General features: G+C 38.8%; 1 long non-coding RNA gene across 1 annotated transcript; it reads left to right on the top strand.

Annotated features, from left to right (window-relative positions):
* The first annotated feature begins 4,709 nt into the window (after positions 1–4,709).
* Positions 4,710–7,303, top strand: LOC138855357 (uncharacterized). Its single transcript, XR_011394594.1, has 2 exons — positions 4,710–5,715; positions 5,818–7,303. It is a non-coding gene; the product is annotated as an uncharacterized lncRNA (long non-coding RNA).
* The last annotated feature ends 18,614 nt before the right edge of the window (positions 7,304–25,917 follow it).

Here is a 25,917-nt window from a genome sequence, read left to right as displayed (position 1 = left end):
CGAAAATCACTCACTACGAAAGCAAAAGACTTGGCAGACGATGCACCATCCCCCCAATGAAAAGCAGGGGTGTCACTAGCACGTTAAGAGACCATACAATAAGTGTCAGGGGCCCGAGACTGTTCAACTGCCTCCCAGCACACATAAGGGGGATTACCAACAGACCCCTGGCAGTCTTCAAGCTGGCACTGGACAAGCACCTAAAGTCAGTTCCTGATCAGCCGGGCTGTGGCTCGTACGTTGGTTTGCGTGCAGCCAGCAGCAACAGCCTGGTTGATCAGGCGCTGATTCACCAGGAGGCCTGGTCACAGACCGGGCCGCGGGGGCGTTGACCCCCGAAACTCTCTCCAGGTAAACTCCAGGTAGTACCGTGGGCAGCCCAACCTAAGGTAGGTGGGTGACCCGAAAACTGTCTCACCATATTTGTGGAAGCCAGACACATAGAGGCATGCAAGAGGCAGAGGCACTGACAGAAATGGGCTGAGCCCCAGCACCTGGAGCAGGTGATGAAGTGTCACCAGCAGAAGATACAGGGGTATGGGAAGAGTCCAGAGAATGGTCCAATAATGAAGCCAAGTCAGAACAGGATGTGGTAACAAGTAGGGGCCTGGGAGGAAGAGGGTTATCACAGAATGAAGACTCCATGATGATAGGACTTCTTTCTTCTTATTATTATTTTACGAAAAAATAGAAGGAAAGAAAAAAAAAGAAGAAAAAAGAGGGACAGTGGAGGGACAGTCGTTAGAAGGCATGAAAGGGTCGAAAGTTCCTCCTCTCATCCAAAAGGACCTCGAAACCACAACCAGTGCAGATGCAGCATGGAACCTGTGCCATACCCCACCCTTCATGCCAGTAAACAAATGCTCCAGGATAGCAACCTCACTTCTTCCAAGCCACCTAAGCAGACAAAAGAGAGGGCGGTTGGAAACCTGCCACAAACCATACCTCCTTCGGCTGCCACCTCCAAGGACTAACAGGTAGCCTCTGGAGATATACCCATCACCTGCAGGACACCCCGCCTACTTCTCAGAAATTCACGAAGAGAGCAGGGCACCTCCAAATAATCCAGACTCCATGACAAACTACACCACACCCGAGAAACCTCATGAAGTAGGATGAGCCAAGGCACACTTCCCCTTACCTAGAAACCATAAAGTCAGAGGGAAGGACCCCAGATGCTACAAATGGGATGGGGAAAAGGGGATGGTTAACTGGAGGAGGAAGGGAGAAGAAAGGGGAGGATGGGGAGGATAGGATAGGCAAGGGAGGATTGGGGGGTAATTAGATTTGGTGTGAGGAAGAAGACTTAAAGGTCCAATTCCTCAGACCAGAATCCTCTTCACCACTACAAGGATCCTCCTTCCCCCTTGAAGAGATGAAATTAAGTGGTGCACCTTTCTTTGTTTTTAGTTCGATTCACTCAAGCAACAAGTTTTCAGTTTTATTTACTTATTGTGATCTACATGCCATTCTTTTCATGAGATGACATCCTGGGTTATTCATTACATAAGCTCATATTCACCTCATTCTTCTTAATTGTAGGAACTAACACTTCATTAAGGCCATAGACCCTCACTATATCCACCACACATGAGCCACTCTTAAGCTTCTTTATCTTCATTTTCTTCATAACTCCTAGACTTAAATGTTTGAACCTTCTCTTGCCACTTTCTGCAACACTTGTATGCCTACTAGGTACCATGATTGCTTGGCAGATACAATATATAGCAATTAAAAGATCTAAACTGAATCCACAAACATAATAATAAACACAGCTAGCTCCTAGCTGTGTTGGGGAAGTATCCCATGGGCGATGCTTCAGATTTTTTCCTCTCCCACAAACCAAACCGTGTTCAGTTAATTTTACGAAGTGTTGTATAAAATTGTGCCACAATTTTTCAATAGTGCAATAACCAAAACGTGCCAAATGAAACCACGAAATATAACGGTCTGCTGTACTTGTTTATGTTTCTTGAGAATATATATTTTTGACAGATAACTGTTTATTATTTGTTTGATTTTTATCTTTCTACTTGACAGATGAACGAAAAAGAAAACATTCAGAACGTTGAAGATAGCAGCACACTGACGGTAATGAATAAAGAACTACGTTAAGCAATTATAAGTAATATCAATATAACTGAAGCTTTAGTATAACACTGAGGAAAAAGTAATGTACAGTGAAGACTGAGAAAGACAGTTACTAGTTGAGACATAATAACACAAATGTATCCACATAAAACTTGGAGGAAGACAGTTGTTGCAGGAGAACACTTCTACATGTTTGACAACCCTCAGAGGAAGACAGGTGTTGCAGGAGAACACTTCTACATGTTTGACAACCCTCAGAGGAAGACAGGTGTTGCAGGAGAACACTTCTACATGTTTGACAACCCTCAGAAGAAGACAGTTGTTGCAGAACACTTCTACATGTTTGACAACCCTCAGAGGAAGACAGGTGTTTCAGGAGAACACTTCTACATGTCTGACAACCCTCGGAAAATTAACGAGTTATAAGTAGGTTTCCCTTTTGTTCGATTTCTTAATGTTTTTATTTTTTTTTGTTTTGCTTTGTTTAGGTAAGAGTGTAGCTGTTACACAATAACAACTGGCGCCACTGACACCAATGTATGTTCATGATTGATTGTGGTAACACTGTAATGATAACATACAATCAACTGGTAACAATGGCAACAATGTTTAAGGATTTATGTGGAATTAGTCTTATGATCATATAGAATAAACTGGTAACAGTTACACCAAGGCACTATGTTATATGTGGTAAATATCTAATGGTTACACAGAAACAATGACACCAATTAACAGAGTTGTATATGGTAACACTGCATTGACCATATAGTTAAAATCGATAACGATGGCAACACTGCTATAGAAATATATGATAACTGTCTGACGATCATACAGAATACACTGGAAACAATACATGATAACTCTCTGATGATCATACAGGATACACTGGTAACAATATATAACTGATGATCATACAGGATACACTGGTAACAATATATAACTGATGATCATACAGGATACACTGGTAACAATATATAACTGATGATCATACAGGATACACTGGTAACAATATATAACTGATGATCATACAGGATACACTGGTAACAATATATAACTGATGATCATACAGGATACACTGGTAACAATATATAACTGATGATCATACAGGATACACTGGTAACAATATATAACTGATGATCATACAGGATACACTGGTAACAATATATAACTGATGATCATACAGGATACACTGGTAACAATATATAACTGATGATCATACAGGATACACTGGTAACAATATATAACTGATGATCATACAGGATACACTGGTAACAATATATAACTGATGATCATACAGGATACACTGGTAACAATATATAACTGATGATCATACAGGATACACTGGTAACAATATATAACTGATGATCATACAGGATACACTGGTAACAATATATAACTGATGATCATACAGGATACACTGGTAACAATATATAACTGATGATCATACAGGATACACTGGTAACAATATATAACTGATGATCATACAGGATACACTGGTAACAATATATAACTGATGATCATACAGGATACACTGGTAACAATATATAACTGATGATCATACAGGATACACTGGTAACAATATATAACTGATGATCATACAGGATACACTGGTAACAATATATAACTGATGATCATACAGGATACACTGGTAACAATATATAACTGATGATCATACAGGATACACTGGTAACAATATATAACTGATGATCATACAGGATACACTGGTAACAATATATAACTGATGATCATACAGGATACACTGGTAACAATATATAACTGATGATCATACAGGATACACTGGTAACAATATATAACTGATGATCATACAGGATACACTGGTAACAATATATAACTGATGATCATACAGGATACACTGGTAACAATATATAACTGATGATCATACAGGATACACTGGTAACAATATATAACTGATGATCATACAGGATACACTGGTAACAATATATAACTGATGATCATACAGGATACACTGGTAACAATATATAACTGATGATCATACAGGATACACTGGTAACAATATATAACTGATGATCATACAGGATACACTGGTAACAATATATAACTGATGATCATACAGGATACACTGGTAACAATATATAACTGATGATCATACAGGATACACTGGTAACAATATATAACTGATGATCATACAGGATACACTGGTAACAATATATAACTGATGATCATACAGGATACACTGGTAACAATATATAACTGATGATCATACAGGATACACTGGTAACAATATATAACTGATGATCATACAGGATACACTGGTAACAATATATAACTGATGATCATACAGGATACACTGGTAACAATATATAACTGATGATCATACAGGATACACTGGTAACAATATATAACTGATGATCATACAGGATACACTGGTAACAATATATAACTGATGATCATACAGGATACACTGGTAACAATATATAACTGATGATCATACAGGATACACTGGTAACAATATATAACTGATGATCATACAGGATACACTGGTAACAATATATAACTGATGATCATACAGGATACACTGGTAACAATATATAACTGATGATCATACAGGATACACTGGTAACAATATATAACTGATGATCATACAGGATACACTGGTAACAATATATGGTAACAATTTGATGTTTGTATACAATACACTGGTAACAGTTTTACCAAGACACAATATTATTTAAGAAAATATTGTTAAGGGTAATATAATAACAACTGGTAATAATAACAACAATATTGTTAAGGGTAATATAATAACAACTTGTAATAATAACAACAATATTATTAAAGGTAATACAATAAAAGGTAATAATAACAACAATATTGTTAAGGGTAATACAATAAAAGGTAATAATAACAACAATATTGTTAAAGGTAATACAATAAAAGGTAATAATAACAACAATATTGTTAAAGGTAATACAATAAAAGGTAATAATAACAACAATATTGTTAAAGGTAATACAATATAAGGTAATAATAACAACAATATTGTTAAAGGTAATACAATAAAAGGTAATAATAACAACAATATGTATGGTTGAACATAGTTGAAAAATATTCTTTTAATTTTGAAGTCTTAAGTTTTGAATATTTCTACATGTAAATTTATATTTTGTGTATCAGAAATTGATTTAACTTTTCTAGCTTGATAAACACTGGGATAAAGATAATACTGGGATAAAGGTTACACCAGGATAAAGGTAATACTGGGATAAAGGTAATACTGGGATAAAGGTAATACTGGGATAAAGGTATTACTGAGATAAAGGTAATACTGGGATAAAGGTAATACTGGGATAAAGGTAATACTGGGATAAAGGTAATACTGGGATAAAGGTAATACTGGGATAAAGATAATACTGGGATAAAGGTAATACTAAGATAAAAGTAATATTGGGATGAAGATAATACTGGGATAAAGGTAATACTAGGATAAAGATAATACTGGGATAAAGGTAATACTGGGATAAAGGTAATACTGGGATAAAGGTAATACTGGGATAAAGGTAATACTGGGATAAAGGTAATACTGGGATAAAGGTAATACTGGGATAAAGGTAATACTGGGATAAAGATAATACTGGGATAAAGGTAATACTGAGATAAAAGTAATATTGGGATGAAGATAATACTGGGATAAAGATATTACTCAGATAAAGGAAATACTGGGATAAAGGTAATACTGGGATAAAGGTAATACTGGGATAAAGGTAATACTGGGATAAAGGTAATACTGGGATAAAGATAATACTGGGATAAAGGTAATACTGGGATAAAGGTAATACTGGGATAAAGGTAATACTGGGATAAAGATAATACTGGGATAAAGGTAATACTGGGAAAAAGGTAATACTGGGATAAAGGTAATACTGGGATAAAGGTAATACTGGGATAAACATAATACTGGGATAAAGATAATACTGGGATAAAGGTAATACTGGGATAAAGGTAATACTGGGATAAAGGTAATACTGGGATAAAGATAATACTGGGACAAAGGTAATGCTGGGATTAAGATAAAGCTGGGATAAAGGTAATACTAGGATAAAGGTAATATATTTCACTATCTTTCTGGTGGTTGGTTTCTGTAGTTTGATAAAAGTTTGGATAAAGGAACAATACAGTAGAGCCCCACTTATACGGCAGGTTAGGTTCCATGCGACTGCCAGAAAGTTTGGATAAAGGAACAATAGAACTCCACTTATATGGCAGGTTAGGTTCCAGGTGACTGCAAAGAAAGTTTGGATAAAGGAACAATAGAACCCCACATATACGGCAAGTTAGGTTCCATGCGACTGCCAGAAAGTTTGGATAAAGGAACAATAGAACCCCACTTATATGGCAGGTTAGGTTCCAGGTGACTGCAAAGAAAGTTTGGATAAAGGAACAATAGAACCCCACATATACGGCAGGTTAGGTTCCAGGCGACTGCCAGAAAGCAGAATGCCAATTTTTTCACTTATAAATTAATTTAAATGCCAGGTAACAAGTTTTCACTAACATATATTATGTTAGCAATAGAACTAGGTGGTGTCATGAGTGGCTGGTGTTTTCATGTCAATGCAACAGCTAGTAAGTGTCAGGTGTGATTTATATTCTTCTGTTACAACAACAACTAGAGAGAAGTCAAGTGTGCTTTGTAAGTACACAACTGGCCAGAGACCAGGTATGAATAGATATGATTACACAGCTGGCCAGAAACTAGGTATGTCTAGATATAATTACACAGCTGGCCAGAGACCAGGTATGTCTAGATGTTAGTACACAGCTGGCCAGAGACCAGGTATGTCTAGATGTGAGTACACAACTGGCCAGAGACCAGGCATGTCTAGATACGATTACACAGCTGGCCAGAAACCAGGTATTTCTAGCTGTGAGTACACAGCTGGCCAGAGACCAGGTATGTCTAGATATGAGTACACAGCTGGCCAGAGACCAGGTATGTCTAGATGTGAGTACACAGCTGACCAGAGACCAGGTATGTCTAGATGTGAGTATACTGCTGGCCAGAGGCCAGGTATGTCTAGATATAGAGTGAATTTAAAGGAAGTTGAAATGTGTGTTAACAGAATTTCTGTTTTTTCATAAAAATATATTCTGTGTGATAATTTCTTTGTTAATACTAAAAATGCTAAATATTCTCTCTCTCTTCAAGTTTTATTAAAACAGAATATGAATATTTATTGTGTTTTCTCTTATCCTAAATACTTAATTTGTTGAATTTCTTTTTATTATGGTGTTTGTAGTAAAGTAAAAAGAACACATTAAATACAGTGGAACTTCTACTTGCCAGTTTAATCCATTAGATGACCTTGCTCGCAACTGGATTTTCTCATTTTCAGTCAATTTTCCTCATTTAAATTAATTGAAATGCAATTAATTCGTTCCAGTGGAATTCTGTACTTCAATAATTTCCCTAATATCAACTCTAAAGCTAATTTATCTATCACAATTCATCTAATATGACATACTAAACAATATAAATAACATAGAAACCTGATATATACTGTAAAATTAATAAAATATCTCATTCATGTAGTGGTATGGGTGGTGTCGGCGGTGGATGAGTTTGTCTGGAGACCGGACAAAATACTTCTTGAATAATTTCGCTAATATCATCTATATGGCTTATTTGCCTATCACAGTTCATCTAATATGACATAATAAACAATATAAATAACATAGAAACCTGATATATATTCTAGAATGAATAAAATATGCCATTATGTAACAGGTGGAGGCGGTCACAACCACTCCCTCTTTTTTGTGGTAAACACTGCTGTTAGAACTTATTCGGTCCGAGAAGTCCCAACGGGGAAAAACACACTGTTCGAGGGCCCTTACACCCACGCAAAAACAAAAACACACTCTCTCGGTTTGGCGTAGGTGGATGGTAGGTACTTCTTAATTGAAAGATTTACCCTTCAGGGAAGAAGTAGGTAGTTTTACTGTTAGTACACTAATATTAGGATTATTGAGGCAACTGTAGATAATAATAATGTAGATTTAAGACCTTAACATAGGTAGTAATACGCCGATAATGTAGGCAAACACTAGGTTAAATTAACTAGGGAGAACTGGCAGCCCAAGTTTGAACGACGAGGCGCGGGTCTCGAAGATGCCAGATCTCTCTTCTTAGACAGACACCAACTGGACAACACGTGCCGTGATCAGCAGACGGCGCCCCCCACGTGTCTTCACATATGAGGCCTGGGGAAATCTGGTGGAGGCACCTCGATGTTCCGTAGATGACCTCCACCGTCAGGCCCATACAGTAAGACAAGACCTCCGCTTTTTCTTAGGATTTCTGGCCAGTGTATGGGGAAAATTGTGAGTGAGTTGATCTGTGGCCTTTGTGAAGCCGGCAGTTCATGACCAGTACGTGAATTTGTCTCTTGTCTACCTAGAAGCTAGTGTCCGTTTCTGCATAGTATACTAGGGGATACACACCCTCTTGGATACAGGAATTTCTGAGGTGCAGGCAGGTCACTAATATCGATTGAATATTGCAGGAATTAAGGCTCCCAGTTGCATGTTGTTTCTGTAGGGAAGTCCAAAGGGGCTAAGCTTAGGGAGGTTGAAGATCAGGATATATGCTGCAACACCAAGTAAGTTAGTTCTTTAAACGTGCATGCAGGCGAGGTTTCTTGCAATATCAATCATTTATGAAAATCTGTCCTATAAGGCACTTGTGAAGCTGAGGTACCGACCTCAGAGCTCGGTGTCAACAGAGCTTGCTAGGGTAGGCGACTCACTTGGAGGCAGTCCAGACAAATTTTCACAACTGCCATCTAGTGATGGCCTTTTGAAGCTGTCTATTATTATTATTATTATTATTATTATTATTAGTATTATTATTATTAAAGATTCGCCGGTATTCTCCCGGCCTGGGCCTTTTCCAAGTGGTGGCCCGGCCTTGGCTCCCTCTTTAGAGAGTGTCTGAGACCTAAGTTTCCCATGGAAGGAGGCACAAGTACCTCCTCATCTTTGAAACCAAATGTCCCCAGGCCTAGCCACAAGCTAGGCCTCTCTGGTCTGCCATCCCCGCCTCAAGGGGGCAAATGGGAATGACAGTCTCATGAGCTAAAGGCTCGGGCTCAGGCACCTACCCTACCCTAGAAGGGTTAGGCATGGTATCGATCCTTATTATTATTAGTTAGTTAGTTAGTTAAAGATTAGCCGGTATTCTCCCGGCCTGGGCCTTGTCCAAGTGGTGGCCCGGCCTTGGCTCCCTCTTTAGGGACTGTCTGAGACCTAAGTCTCCCATGGGAGGAGGCACAAATACCTCCTCATCTTTGGGACCAACTGTCCCCAGGCCTAGCCACAAGCTAGGCCCCTCTGGTCTGCCATCCCCGCCCCAAGGGGGCTAATGGGAATGACAGTCTTATGAGCTAAAGGCTCGGGCTCAGGCACCTACCCTACCCTAGAAGGGTTAGGCATGGTGTCAATCCTTTATTATTATTATCATTATTATGTAGTACATTATTACATATGTATTATTATTAAAGGTATTATATTATTATATTATTATTATTATTATTATTATTATTATTATTATTATTATTATTATTATTATTATTATTATTATTATTATTATTATTATACTATTATTATTATGCATATTATTATTATAGATTACTATTATTATTATTATTACATATAAATAATTTGTAATTTTTATTCACACAAAAAATATAAGATTTACTGTTTTGCAGACTACTGCATTATTGCAATAACTGTATAAATAATGTCAACCCATTCACGACTGCATGTTGGAATGGACAGTGACGTCATTTGTTTACTCTTGAACATAGCCAAAACAATCGAACTTTTCTCCTACGTTGAGCTCAATTTCAAGGTACTTTTCATCGTGAAAGCAATCAAAATCACATTTATTTCTGTAATATATCTTTCATTCTATCAAATGAGACCAAAAAAAATGAGAAAACAGTCATAAAAACCATACAAAAATACTCCTAATTGCTAAGAAGTGAACTCTATTTTTTATGCTCCGATTTCTTTCATTTTTGGTGTACGTTAAAAAGCATCTTTCCATCATACATTGCCCAAGTTTCAATAAGGAAGTCCAATAAAGAAATGAGATACAATTTCCTAGATCAAGAGCAAGAGCCCCTCACCAGCATCAAGGAACCTGCCTTGAGGTCTGCATGCTTATGGAAATTTTGCTCACGTCTGGAAGCAAAAAATCGACCTAACGACTGCTCGTATTTGGAAAAACTCACACGTGGATGCGCTCGCAAGTAGAGGTTCCACTGTATCTCGATATAATTATACAAATGTATTTAAGTCATATGGAGATAACATTACTTACCAGAAATAACATTACCTACAAGAAATAACATTACCTATCAGAGATAGCATTACCTACCTGAAATAACATTACCTACAAGAGACAACATTATCTACCAGAGATAATATTACCTACCAGAGATAACATTACCTACCAGAGATAACATTACCTACCAGAGATAGCATTGCCTACAAGAGATAACATTACCTACAAGAGATAACATTACCTACAAGAGATAACATTGCCTACTAGAGATAACATTACCTACCAGAGGTAAAATTACCTACAAGAGATAACATTACCTACAAGAGATAACATTACCTACCAGAGATAACATTACCTACCAATATAATGTTACCTACCAGAGATAACATTACCTACCAGAGATAACATTACCTACCAGAGGTAAAATTACCTACAAGAGATAACATTACCTACAAGAGATAACATTACCTACCAGAGATAACATTACCTACCAATATAATGTTACCTACCAGAGATAACATTACCTACCAGAGATAACATTACCTACCAGAAATAACATTACCTACAAGAGATAACATTACCTACATAAGAACATAAGAATGGAGAAACACTGCAGAAGGCCTACTGGCCCATGCAAGGCAGGTCCTTATCAAATCGACCTCTACCTAAAACTTCCAAAGAAATAACTCCTGTTCCCAATAACACCAATCAAACCCAGCCCCTCCCACTCATATATTTGTCCAATCTCTTCTTAAAGCTACCCAAGGTCCTAGCCTCTATCACCCCACTGGGAAGATTGTTCAACGCATCTACAACTCTGTTAGAAAACCAGTACTTACATATGTCCATTCTAAATCTAAATTTACCCAACTTAAATCCATTATTTCTGGTTCTTACCTGGTTCGACACCCTCAGTACTTTATTAATATCTCCTTTGTTTATGAGAGTCATCCACTTATATACTTCAATGATATCCCTCAATCTGCGTTTCTCCAGAGAGTGGAAATTTAAGACTTTAAGTCTATCTTCATACCGGAGATTCCTTACACAGTAAATCATTTTAGTCATTCTCCTCTGTATGTTCTCTAATGAGTCTATATCCATCCTGTTGTAAGGGGACCAAAACTGAGCAGCATAATCTAAATGAGGCCTCATTAGTGATGTATAGAGCTGTAAAATAACTTTTGGACTTCTGATACTATTACAACCCAGGAATCCAAATGGCCTGTTATCCCAGGTGTAATGGGAGCAAATTAATCACAGCAGAAAAAGTTTAGACTTATATTATCCTTCACCAATTTAGAACAGCAATATGTACACTATGTACAGTGATAAGTATAGTGCACTCCACGGTAAGCAAGGGAGAAATAGAAGCCACAAGATAGCAGACCGTGCTTCAACCAGCTCTAGAATGGGAATGACAAGGGCAGACAGGAGAGCGGTACCCACATATCCTCTGCAATTGCTAAAACCATCTTCTTATTGGCTAGAACCTGGTCAATAGTTGAACGACGGGGCCCCATCATCAACTCTAAGCAACCAGGTTTGCTGGTTGGGGGAGATAGCCTGTAAATGAGGGTGTGTACATGTGCTGAATAAAGGTTACGTACTCTTTGCATGCCGCACCCCCACCCTGAGAAGGCTCAGGATTAGGCTGCCACCTCCCAGTGGTAACCTTGCTGCCATAGCACAAAATAATGGGACTGCCTTTCCTCTCCACCATCCAACTCTTAGAGCTCAGCTTTTCTCATGACAAAAAGCCAAACCCTAAACTCAGAGTGAGACAGCAGTCAGTTAGGCTAGCATAGGTCCAAGATACAGGCGGACGGTAGCCCGCATCCCCTCACTAAAATAAAAAACCACACCAGGGGATAAAAAAAAGAGCGTGAAAAGGGGTTACCAAAAATATAACATCCTAGCCTAAATAAATAAAAATATTAGACTCTAGATAAAGAGTCCGCCAAAACATTTTCTTTGCCGGCAATATATTTAATTCTGAGTGAGTACAGTTGCAGTCTTAGCGTCCAGTGCATGAGCATTGTGTTGTGGTTCTTCATGGCTTGGAGATATACTAGAGGATTGTGATCACTGTAGACTGTAACCACCTGCGATGTCTGGCCCACATAAACATCGAAATGCTCCAAAGCCAGTACCAGCGCGAGGGCTTCTTTTTCAATGGTAGAGTAAGCCCTATGATGTGGCTGGAACTTGGCTGAAAAGTATGCTACAGGCTGCAACTCCTTGTTCCCGATTTGTAATAGTACTGCCCCAGCCCCAGACTCACAAGCATCAACCTGTAATGAAAAAGGTTTGGAGAAGTCTGGAGACAAGAGAATGGGTGCAGTACACAATATTCTTTTCGCTTTGTCAAAAGAAGTTTGACAATCTGGGGTCCAATTAAAGGGAACTTTGGACTGGTAAGAGAGGTAAGAGGGGCTACAATATCTGAGAAATTCTTACAGAATCTTCTGTAAAATCGTATCATGCCTAGGAAATGTTGAAGAGATTTCCTATCATGAGGAACTGGATAATCTTTAATAGCAAGAACTTTAGCAAGTTTAGGTGCAACTTTACCACTGCCTACTTCATGGCCTAGAAAAGTGACAGTAGCCTGGCCAAAGGAAGATTTAGATAAATTAACTGTTAAATGGGAACTCTTAAAGGTCTCAAAAAAAGCCTTAAGTCTAAGTAGGTGTTATAAGGGGGATTACCAACAGACCCCTGGCAGTCTTCAAGCTGGCACTGGACAAGCACCTAAAGTCGATTCCTGACCAGCTGGGCTGTGGCTCGTACATTGGTTTGCGTGCAGCCAGCAGCAACAGCCTGGTTGATCAGGCTCTGATCCACCAGGAGGCCTGGTCACAGACCGGGCCGCGGGGGCGTTGACCCCCGGAACTCTCTCCAGGTAAACTCCAGGTGTTGATCCCAAGTATCAGACACGACAACAATATCATCTAGGTATGCTGTCGTGCCTTCAAGTTCTTTAGTAGCCTGATGGATAAGTTTCTGGAATGAAGAGGGGGAATTTTTCATTCCGAAGGGGATAACTGTGTATTGATAATGACCTCCTGGAATTACGAAGGCAGAGATTTCCTTCGCCTTATCTGTCAAAGGTACCTGATAGTAACCTTTAAGGAGGTCTAACTTGGACACAAAAGTAGCCTTACCCACAAAGTCAATTACGTCATCCAGACGAGGAAGAGGGTAAGCATCTGTAATTGTGACCTCATTCACCTTACGGTAGTCTGTACACATACGAAACCCTCCATCAGCCTTCTTCACAAGGATGCACGGTGAAGCCCATGGACTAGATGACTCCTCCACTAAACCATGCTTTAACAAAAATTCTACTTCCTGCTGAAGTAACCTTTGCTTTTCAGGATTAGCTCTGTAGGGGGAGAGTTTAATTGGTTTAGAGTTTCCCACATCTACATCATGATAACCTAACGTACATTTTTTCGGCACATCCGAAAAATATTAGGATATGACTGTAGAAGCTCAGTTAAATTTGTTGCTTGAGTTTCAGATAGTCTCTCCATTAAAGGGCTAGGATCCTTGAGAAGTACAGAATTTGAAAGTTTAATATTAATTTCGGAGATAGAGTGCAAAGAATCAGAGTCGTCCTCAGAGGTAGAGGACAGAGTCATTACTGGGACTTTATCTGGTGTATGGAAATATTTTAATTGGTCAATGTGGTAAGTTTTAGTTTTTGAGGTCTTATCAATGGGAGCTACCACATAATTCACATCAGATAATCTACTTACAATCTGCATAGGTCCCGTAAATCTAGCTTTCAAGGTGTGGCCAGGTATAGGTTCCTGCACCAACACCTTGTCTCCTGGATGGAAGGAGCACTTCTGTGCTCTTCTGTCATACTCTGTTTCATCTTACTTTGAGCTGTCTTTAGGTTAGCCTTGGCTAACTGACGGGTTGTAGAGTGTTGAGCTAACGTCTTCTCCCATCCATCCTTTTTTGAGCACCTGAAGAGGACCTCGTACATTGTGCCCAAAGATCAGCTCAAACGGACTATACCCTGTAGACTCTTGCACCGTCTCTCATACTGAGAACAACAACAAAGGTAGTGATTCATCCCAGTCTGTAGGAAAGTGCATGCAAAAAGTTCTCATCATGGTTTTTAACGTCTGATGGAATCTTTCCAAGGCGCTTTGGGACTGAGGATGATAGGCAGTGGATAAGTTGCGGATTATCCCTAACCTAGTTAATACATCCCTAAATGCTTTGGCAGTAAAGTTAGTACCTTGATCACTTTGAATAGTTTTAGGAATTCCAAAACAAGAAATGAATTTGGTTAAAGCTTTGAGAATAGCTTTAGTATTAATACTATGCATGGGAATTGCTTCAGGATATCTGGTTACTTTATCCATAATCGTAAATAAATATTGATTTCCAGACTTTGACCTAGGTAGTGGGCCTACACAATCTATAATTAAATCTGCAAAAGGTTCTCCATCAGCAGGTACAGGTTGGAGAGGTGCAGGTTTAATGGAATGTCCAGGTTTCCCTACTTGCTGACATTCTCGGCAACACCTAATATGATTCTTCACATCTTTTTTTAATTTTGGCCAATAAAATTCTTTTGTGATTCTATACAAGGTTTTTGTTATTACTAAGTGACCTCCTAATGAAGTATTATGAGCTATATTTAATATTTGAGGTCTAAACTTGATTAGAACCACTAACCTGTCATACAATTGCCGGCCCTCTATCTCCTTACCAGTCTCAGTGTAGATCAAATAATCGTTTTTAACTTCATACTTGAACGGATGACCCAAAGAGGATTTACCCATGGCTGCCTGAAAAGCGAATTTTAAAGAAGGGTCCTTTCGTTGTTCCTTCCGAAAGGACAGTCCCTTGGGCATGGAAACAGAGACATCTGGCAATCCTGCAACCTGGGAATTGGAAGGCTTGATCGGGGTCTGTTCACTTGATTTACGAGGCTCCGGCCGGTGTGCCTCATAAAACAAAGTGGCTATTCCGAGATCGGACAACCCTTAGGATGTTGCCCGAGTTATGGCCAACACCGGAGAAGAATTCCGCATTAACAGTAGTAATGTTATTACCCAGTAATAACATGGCATCTTTCATGGGGAATCCTTTTGAGACACCTACAGTCAAGTACCCATTGTAATATTTGCACTGTACATAAATTTTATGCAACTACTGAGTTTTCAATGTCCTGTTTGAGAGTATGGAAAGCGGCTTCTGCTTCCTTTGTCACAGGAAATGTGGTAGCACTCGATTTACCCATGGCTGCCTGAAAAGCGAATCCTTTCGTTGTTCCTTCCGAAAGGACAGTCCCTTGGGCATGGAAACAGAGACATCTGGCAATCCTGCAACCTGGGAATTGGAAGGCTTGATCGGGGTCTGTTCACTTGATTTACGAGGCTCCGGCCGGTGTGCCTCATAAAACAAAGTGGCTATTCCGAGATCGGAGTCGTCCAAGGATAGGTCAACATTCTCTCAAGACAACCCTTAGGATGTTGCCCGAGTTATGGCCAACACCGGAGAAGAATTCCTCATTATAGGTTCAGGATACGCATTAACAGTAGTAATGTTATTACCCAGTAATAACATGGCATCTTTCATGGGGAATCCTTTTGAGACACCTACAGTCAAGTTTAATATTTGAGTACAAGGGACAGAATATATAGCTCCTCCAAATGCTTCCAACAAAAACAGAGGAATTCAAGGAAGTGTTCTCTGAAAGGGGTAGTATTCCTTCTCTTACAAGTGAGCAATATTCTCCAGTATCTCTAAAGGTCTTTACTTCAGTTGTTTCTGAGTTTTCCTGAAGGGAAATAAGACTCTTGCAATAATAAGGGGCCATACCTTTTTCTACTTCTCTCGGAGACATGTTACTAGGGATATTAGAGATTTTCCCAATGGGTTGGGGTTTGTGGGGGCAGTTGGGATGGATATGACCTACTTTGTTACAAAGGAAGCAGACGACAGGCTTGCCCTTTACTCTCTGCAGACGTTGCAACTGGTGTCGCTCTGGCTGGTGTCTCTCTGGATACTGTTGTCGAGATACACCATGTCGAGTAGTTTGTCTCTCAGCAGGTAGACCATAAGTTGAGAAGCGTGGCTCACCAGGTGACTTAGTTGGCTGACGTAGACGTTCTCCCTCCGGCTGGCACTTCATTCTCCAAGGTTGATGATCTCTGCTCATGCCAGGCTGTTGAAAAGAGAGATGAGACCGCTTGGACAAGGAGCGGTTAGTTTTGAAGGTATCAGCCAACCTGGCTGCCTCCAATGCAGTGGTTAAGTCACGATCCTGCAGAAAGGCTCGAACCTCTGGTCCCACAGACTCCAGCAGGTTATCAATCAGAATAAGCTGTACCAGCTCCTCAAAGGTAGAGACACCACTTGCTTTATACCAGCTGGTAAAAGCTTTGGTTTGCCATCTCACAAAGTCCACTAGGGGTTGACCAAGCTGTCGTCTGCCCAGCTTGAAAAGTTTTTTATATTTGGCTGGGATACATGTACATGCTCCCAACACTGTGGTCTTCACTGCTTGATAATCAGAAAATTCATCGTCATTTAATACTGACGTAAATTCCTGTGCCTTACCAAACATTGCTGTATGAACCAACGATGCCCAATGCTGTTCCGGTCTCCTCAAGGCTCGAGCCTTATTTTCAAAGCTTGTGAAAAATTGTTCTGGTTCGGCCTCATTGAAGCGGGGAACAAACTGTACTGCTTTCTGTAAACTAAAATTGTTTACAGAATGCGAAAACTGCCTCCTTTCTCTTTCCCTATCAAATTCTTCTCTTACGAATGCTCTCTGTTCCCTAGTTTGCTCAAGATTGATTTTTGCCAGCTCAAGTGCCAACGATGCTGATTCACCTTGAGACAACCCAGCTGCACTATACTGACCATTTTGCTCCATAGGTGTATCATCTTCCTCCTGCGAGAACATAGTAGTTTTTGCCCTAGCTCCCGTAGAGGAAGGAGTCTGATGTGCCATCTCTTCTTCTATAAATTTGTCAGCAATCAATGAACGCAGTTGCGCAGCTGTGAGAGTGCGTTTGCTTTTAATGCCAATGGAACGAGCAATTTTCCAACAACGCTGTAGGGACAATTTAGGTAGGTTATGCAAAGTATATGCTGACACCAGACGTCTTACTCGTCTAGGTGGCGTAAGTTATTCGCTATGCACATTACGATTGCAGAATACCCCAATGTAACACGTTAATTTGCAGAACACGCTTAGCTATACACAGTACGATTGCAGAATACGCATACATGCAAAGCCGACTGCTAAATTCTCCACACCGAACAGGCTAGTAACAACTGACACGCAAAATTTGTAAAGCAATGCCAGACAGCTACACTGTTCTAGAGGATTGACCATAGCGAAGCGAGCACACCGAACAAGCTAGTAGCGAGCTGTTGAACGATCACTCAATAGCAAGGCTGACCATAAAGTAACTGACACGCAAAATTTGAAAAGTGTAGGCAAAGCTAATGCATTGCCAGACAGCAAGCTGCACAATGTTCCTGCTACGAGCTTCACCCTAAGCTCAACCGTTTCTCTAAGTCCAGCTCCAGCTCCCAGACAGGCCCCTATATTACAACCCAGGATTCCAAATGGCCTGTTATCCCGGGTGTAATGGGAGCAAAATAAACACAGCAGAAAAAGTTTAGACTTATATTATCCTTCACCAATTTAGAACAGCAATATGTACACTATTTACAGTGATAAGTATAGTGTACTCCACGCTAAGCAAGGCAGAAATAGAAGCCACAAGATAGCAGACCGTGCTTCAACCAGCTCTAGAATGGGAATGACAAGGGCAGACAGGACAGTGGTACCCACATAACCTATGTGATTGCCAAAACCTTCTTCTTATTGGCTAGAAGCTGGTCACTAGTTGAACGACGGGGCCCCATCATCAACTCTTAGCAACCTGGTTTGCTGGATGGGGGAGGTAGCCTGTAAATGAGGGTGTGTACATGCGCCGAATGAAGGTTACGTACTCTTTGCATGCCACAGTTACTTACACTTCTTGAGATAAATCCAAGTAATCTGTTGGGCTTGTTGCGCACACTAAGGCACTGCTGTCTTGGCTTTAGATTTCTGCTTACCATGACTCTCAAGTCTTTTTCACATTCTGTATGATCAAGCTCTACTTCACATAGATTATAGCTTCGAGGGTTATTTTCATTACCAAGGACTAGTACCTTACACTTATGCACATTGAACTTCATATGCCATTTTGTAGACCAGGACATTAATTTGTCCAAATCCTCCTGGAGTTCATTGCTATCCTCCTCAGAATGAATTATACTGCCTATCTTTGTATCATCAGCAAATTCACTCATGTCACTCGTAATTCCTTCATGAATGTCATTAATGTAAATTATGAACAAGAGAGGGCCTAAAACTGATCCTTGTGGAATGCCACTAGTGACTAATCCCCATTTATATTTCAAGCCATTAATGGTAACTCTCTGCTTTCTATTGGTAAGCCACACCTCCATCCATGCTAGAACTATACCTCCTATACCATGAGCTGCCACTTTTCTTAAGAGTCTCTTGTGAGGTACTCTATCGAAGGCTTTACTAAAATCGAAATAAAGAATATCATATTCCTTATCACTGTCAACTGCCTCAAATGTTCTATTGAAGAACGTCAGTAAGTTTGTCAGGCAGGAACGACCTCTCATGAATCCATGCTGAGATTCATTTATCAAGTTATGCTCTTCAAGGTGACTTCTAATAATGTCAGCTATAATTGATTCTAATAATTTGCCCACTATAGATGTCAGGATTATTGTACGGTAATTTGAAGGAGAGGACTTATCCCCTGATTTGAATATAGGAACCACGTTAGCCATCTTCCACAACTCTGGCACAACACCGGTAAGGATGGACGCATTAAACACACTCGTTAATGGCTGACTAAGCTCCATCTTGCATTCCTTAAGTACCCTGGGAAACAACTCATCGGGTCCTGGGGACTTATTTTGCTTCAGTTCGTCTATCTGTTTAATAACCATGTTTCTCGTTACAGTAATATTAGTTAATTTAAATTCATCATGAACTAAATGATTTTTAATTACTGGAATCTCATTTACATCTTCCTGTGTAAAAGCTGACAAAAAATAGTCATTGAATAAGGAACACATTTCCAGTTCGTTATCCGTCAGCTGTCTATTCCCAATTTTCACAGATCCTACTTTTTCCTTCACCTTCGTCCTATACACTTGAAAGAACCCCTTTGGATTAGTCTTTGATTCATTAGCAATCCTAGTTTAAAGTCCTAACAACCCCCTCAACAGAGCTAGTAAGAAAACCCACACCTGCCCTGGATAAGTGAACCCCATCCCAGATAACAACACCTACAAGAGATAACATTACCTACAAGAGATAACATTACCAACAAGAGATAACATTACCTACAGGAGATAACATTGCCTACCAGAGATAACATTACCTATCAGAGATAACATTACCTACCAGAGATAACATTACCTACCAGAGATAACGTTACTTACCAGAAATAACATTACCTGCCAGAGATAACATTACCTATCAAAGATAACATTACCTACCAGAGATAACATTACCTACCAGAGATAACATTACCTACAAGAAATAACATTACCTACCAGAGATAACATTACCTACCAGAGATAACATTACCTACCAGTGATAACATTACCTAAAAGAGTAACATTACCTACCAGAGATAACATTGCCTACCAGAGATAACATTACCTACCAGAGATAACATTACCTACCAGAGATAACATTACCTATCAGAGATAACATTACCTACCAGAGATAACATTACCTATCAGAGATAACATTACCTACCATCATCTATATCGCAACTGTATTTATCTCACCTCTTTGTACCTCTTCTTGACTGTATAAACTCTGCCTGTGAAAACATCTGTAGGACTGAATAAGTCATTCCTGGAGAAAAGTTTCCTCGTTTAAATACCTTAATACAGCACATGCATCTTATTATGATTAACTACTTCAGATAAAAAAAATACATAATGTTAACATAGGACAGACTTGGTGTACTTTAGTAACACATGTTTAAATTAACCAATAAAAGATAACTAAGAAATGTGTAGATCTGCACATATTGATCTCTATGTGAAATTCTCTACAGGGGGGTTCAGAAGCATGGTATCTTTAGAGCAGTGGTTCCCAAACTTTTTCAGCTTTTTACCCAATTTAACGTGCCACATAAAGCATGTTACCCCTTTCACAAAATGTTGTTATTATTGATATATATGGCTAAACGTGAACGTATACAGCCTCGCATACTCTGCTAATCCTAGCAAAACCATTGAAAACGTAAGAACCACACATACATTATATATAAAATTAATAATAGCTACAAATTCACAGTATCAGTGGGTAAATACTAACTATATACTGCACAGGGCAGTACACATACATACCAGCTTATGTCTACCTCGGCTGATGCTCACAGATAAACTGACAGTGTGAAATAGAGGCAGCCTCAGGAAGTGAGTGACGCGTACTGGACAGGTCGATCTGGGCTACTGAGTGACTTTTGTCCTGAAGCATACTTTTCAAAATACTTTTTAGTTTCCACACACTTAGCTATATATTTCTTCTTTTCTAATACTGTATATTAGTTTTTGATGTTTATTGTTATTTGGTTTAACTTTATTACTTACTTATAATAGGTTTACTTTACAACTTTATATACTAAGACAAAGTTAACAATAATCCTCATACCAGGTACCACATTGTTTTCTTGATTTTCAGAATTCATAACTTTTTTTCTGTCACCCCTCCATTACCCCCCAAAAATGGTTAAATTACCCCCAGGGGGTAATTTACCCCCAGTTTGGGAACCACTGCTTTAGAGGCATGTAAGTAATTACCTGAAACACAGACAGGAAAATGTAATAAGCTTATGTGTTAATAAATAATGAGGTGAAATATGTAATTCTTCCTAATTAAGGTGAGATGAAGGCATCCAATGTTTTTTGCAATATTTTAAAATTTCATCAGACTTCTTCTTTCACTGACAAGATGTATACTATTCAGTAGATGATGGTGATGCATTTCCAGTTGACAATGTGAATTTACTCTGCTCTAGTAGCTAATATAAAGTTGTCCATGATGGTGAGACCCATTTAGTTGATAATTTGATTCTGCTGCACTGACTATGTGTTTAGAAATGGTCCCACACAGTCAATAATTAGCTCAGCCAAGGATCTCCATCTGCAGGTATGGGATGAAGTGGTGAGGATCTAATGGAGTGTCCAGGTTTACCTGCTTTTTGACATTTTCTACACTATGTGACTCTGCACATCTCACTTTATACCTAGTAAAAAAAAAAAAACTTTTAGTAAACCCCAGATGACTTCCAAAGAAATTTAGGTTTAGATATTAATAATTCTAATAATAAGTTTATTATAATATGATACATGTATGTACAAAGGAGTATAACAGTTGGGTGTACATGCCAAAAAGCCCCTTTATATGCAGAGCATTTTGGGCAAATTTAAGACTAACTCAAGATTAATAAAACAATAACAGTGCAGTAAATTTGCACATATGGTCATTAGGTGAGTTTACAATGAATACAAGAAAAATTAATGTTCTATTACAGTAGAACCTCGGTTTTCGTTTGCCCTAGTTTTCATCAAATTCAGTTTTCGACGACTTTTTTTTTTTAATTTTGTCCCAGATTTCATTCATCATTTTGGTTTCCTTTGGTCCCTTGTATTGAATGTGTCTGCCTGCCCGCGCCACACAAAGCATCCCACACATTATGAGTAAGTCAGTTTCTCACTGAGTGAGCATTACCTTGCACGTTCAACCGAAACATTTCATTATAATCCATTTTTTTGTGTTTGTTTATTGAGTGCTACAGCTAAATAAGCCACCAAAGAGCCAAAGAAAGTTCCGAGTGTCAGTCCTTTGATAAAGACGGGAAGAAACATGACAGAATTCAAGAAAAAACTCATAGCAAAGTATGGGGTTGGATGTGAGTGGCCAGGATGTGAAAGAGTTGGTGAATGACCATAGGGAATAACTAACCACTGAAGAGCTGTAACACCTTATAGTGGAACAACAACAGATCACAGCTGAGAAAATTGCTTAAGAGGAGGAGGAAGAGAGAGGGGAGAATGTGCTTCTTCATTGATTAAGGACATGTGTGTGCAAAGTGGAATGAGTTGCAAAGATTTGTGGAGAAATATCACCCTAACAAAGCTGATGCAAGCTGTGTCTGTAACACGTTCAATAACAATGCCTTGTCCCATTTTAGGCAAATTTTAAAGAGACACCAGAAACAGACCTCTCTGGACAGATTTTTTGTGTGACAGGGGTCCAGTGCCAGAAAAGGACAAAAAAGGAAAGTAACCCCAGATAGGGACTTGATACCTGAAGTCCTTAAGGAAGGGAATTCCCCTTCCAACCAATAACTTCTCCTCCCTCGCCCCTCCTCATGTGTTCCATACGCCAATAAGAGTCTTCAATAAAGTTAAAAGTGATATTAAATGTTCATTTATCCATTTCATTAGTCCTTTATAGTTTTTACAAATTAATTTATGATCAGTTGGGATAGGTTAAGGAGATTAGGTGTTTTTAACTGTAGTTTTGAAAATGATAGCTGAGCCAGTGGTTCTGGAGATTTCTGGCAGAGAGTTACAGATTTTGGGCCCTTTTATGTACACTGAGTTTTTTTAAATTTTAGCCTGGCACAGAGAATGTCATAGAGATTTTTGTGTCTAGCATCATGTCTATGAGTCCTATTGTGACTGTCAAGAAAACACTTCAGGTTGGGATTAATATTAGAATTAATTGTTCTGTAAATGTAAGCTGCACAGTAGTATGAGTGAATGGTTTGTATAGTGAGTAGGTTTAGGTCTTTGAAGAGCGAAGGGGTGTTGTCTAGCTGTGCATTGTGTGATCATTTGCACTGCAGCTTTTTTGCTGGGTTATTATTGGCTTTAGGCAATTTGTCATTGTGGAATCCCAGGCACAAATAGCATAGGTGAGGTAGGGGTAGATCAGTGAATAATATAGTGTAAGTAGTGCTCTTTGTGGTACAGTAGACAGTTATATTATACAGTAGTTACGTTCCTAAAAACGCCGTGTCAGGTAAATCCATGATAAACTGAAGAACTTATAAGAAAAATAGGGTTGTGTTCTTGGGAACCCCCAAAGAGCCAAGTTTCTTTTTATACCTTCTGATCTTACAAAAATAAAAGTGAATATGTAATTTTAGTTCATTGCTGTGAAGTATTATGTTGTTTATACTGCTTAAGACTACCTTAAATTGTGGGTGTTGGTGTTTGTTGATGATTGTGAAGAGAGTGGATAGTTATGCTGTGGCGCTACTGAGCTGAGGTGGATGATAGAGGATCTGATACGGAAGTTGATGGTTGTACTGGAGTGTGTATAAATTCTGTAATGGATTTCCTGAGCTAATGGTATGGTGTCAGCAGCTCTATACACCGTTTCAGAGCACTGCTTCTAGATTTGTCAGGATCCTCTTCAGTGAAAAGGTCTAACTTTAAGTTCACTCAGTAAATCAGTCAAGTCAGTAAATCAATCCAGTCAGTAGCCAGTCAGTAGTCAGTAGTCAGCAAGTCAGTCAGTAAGTCAGTCAGTAAAGTCAGTCAGTAAGCCACTCAGTAAGTCAGTAAATTAAGTCAGTATATCAGTCAAGTTGGTGAAGTCAATAAGTCAGTCAATAAAGTCAGTAAGGTCAGTAAGTCAGTAAAGTCAGTCAAGTCAGCAAGTCAGTTAAGTAAGTCTGTCAAAAGCCTATCACTCAAATAAGTCAGTTATTCATCACAAAAACTCCTATATTTATCTCATTCTTTTTAATTGTACAAAGTGATGCTTCATTAAGGCCTTAGGCTATCTCTTATCTAATATCTCTATTTTCTGTGTAACTCTAAGAGGTCAGAGACCAAACAAATTGAATTATGAGAACAGACCATCCAACTTAAAAGGTGATATAAAAAAAACCCACAAGAACCCTATCTGAAATTCTAGGAACAAAAAAAGATATAAGGAAACAGAACAATCACATTAACAAAACCAGATGAATCCCTACTCCCACCAACTGAAACTGCAGACTCAATGTTTTCTTCTCCACCACAGGAAAAAACCTTGCAGGTAAAATCCCAAGCTCAAATACCCCACCCAATGACTGCCTCACTGGCACCTACCCGAACACACTGTTCCTAGCTCCATCCAACCCAACAGAAGTCTCACTTAAGAATAAAGAATAAGAATAAGACAGGAGATTTAATCCTTTGACTGTTTCAGTCGTATATATACGTCTTATGAACCACTGTTTTTGATGTATATATTCTCATAAATTCTAGCGGCTTCAAATCAAGCAGAAGAAAGTTGGTAGGCCCACATGTGAGAGAATGGGTCTGTGTGGTCAGTGTGCACCATATAAAAAAAATCCTGCAGCACGCAGTGCATGAGAAAAAAAAATCCTACCTTTTTTTATTTAAAATGCCAACTTTGTGATCTATTTTCATATTGTATTTATGGTTGTATTCTAGTTTTCTTGGTCTCATTTCATAGAATGAAAAACATATTATAGAAATAGAGGTGATTCTGACTGGTTTTACAGTGAAAAGAACCTTGAAATGCAGCTCAATGTAGGGGAAATGTTTGATTTTTGCCGATGTTCAAAAGTAAGCAAATGATGTCATTTTCCAATAAATGTCCAAGGAGCCATTCTAAAATGCAGTCATGAATGGATTGAAATTATTTATACAATTATTACAATATTGCATTAGTCTGCATGACAGTAAATCTTCTATTTTTTGTTTGAATAAAAATTTGAAATAGAAAGCAAGAGTAATATTAGAGGGCCCTGGAGATTTAACTGATAAACAAAGGAAATGTTACTTTAGAGCCAGGAATGTCTGCATTGTTCATTCTGGACCCTATTTTGAAATTGTCATATTTTTTAATTTTCATGAAATTGGCCAAATTGCAAATTTCTGACCATGTTATTGGGTAGTTGTAATTGGTAAATGGGCAGTTTCTTGTACTCAACCGATAGAAAAAATGGAGTTCTATACAAATAGCTATGAGTTTGGTCGACTGGAACAATGGCTCAATGTGGGCAAAATCGCTGATTAGTAAAATTCGTAAATATCTCCGAGGTTGCTAACTTTGCGAGAGCATAATTCCATCAGTTTTCCATCAAATTTTGTTCTTTTGGTGTCATTGCAATTGGGACAAGATTCTTTATCATCTCATAAGATTTTTTTTTTTTTTTTTTTTTTGGGGGGGGGGGGGGGATTTTTTGGACACCAGGAGACACCTCAGGATATGGGGTTGCGATAATCATGGGGTTAAATGCCAAAAAAACTTCACAAGTGCTGTCACCAATCATTGCAACACTCTTTAATAAATCCATCGAATCCTCTACCTTCCCTATAGTTCTCAAAATAGCAAGGGCCACCCCGATACATAAAGGAGGAGATCAAGC

The sequence above is a fragment of the Cherax quadricarinatus genome, chromosome 91 (genome assembly GCF_038502225.1).
Source record: "Cherax quadricarinatus isolate ZL_2023a chromosome 91, ASM3850222v1, whole genome shotgun sequence".
Lineage (NCBI taxonomy): Eukaryota > Metazoa > Arthropoda > Malacostraca > Decapoda > Parastacidae > Cherax > Cherax quadricarinatus.
This window is presented reverse-complemented; position numbering and strand designations above follow the sequence as displayed.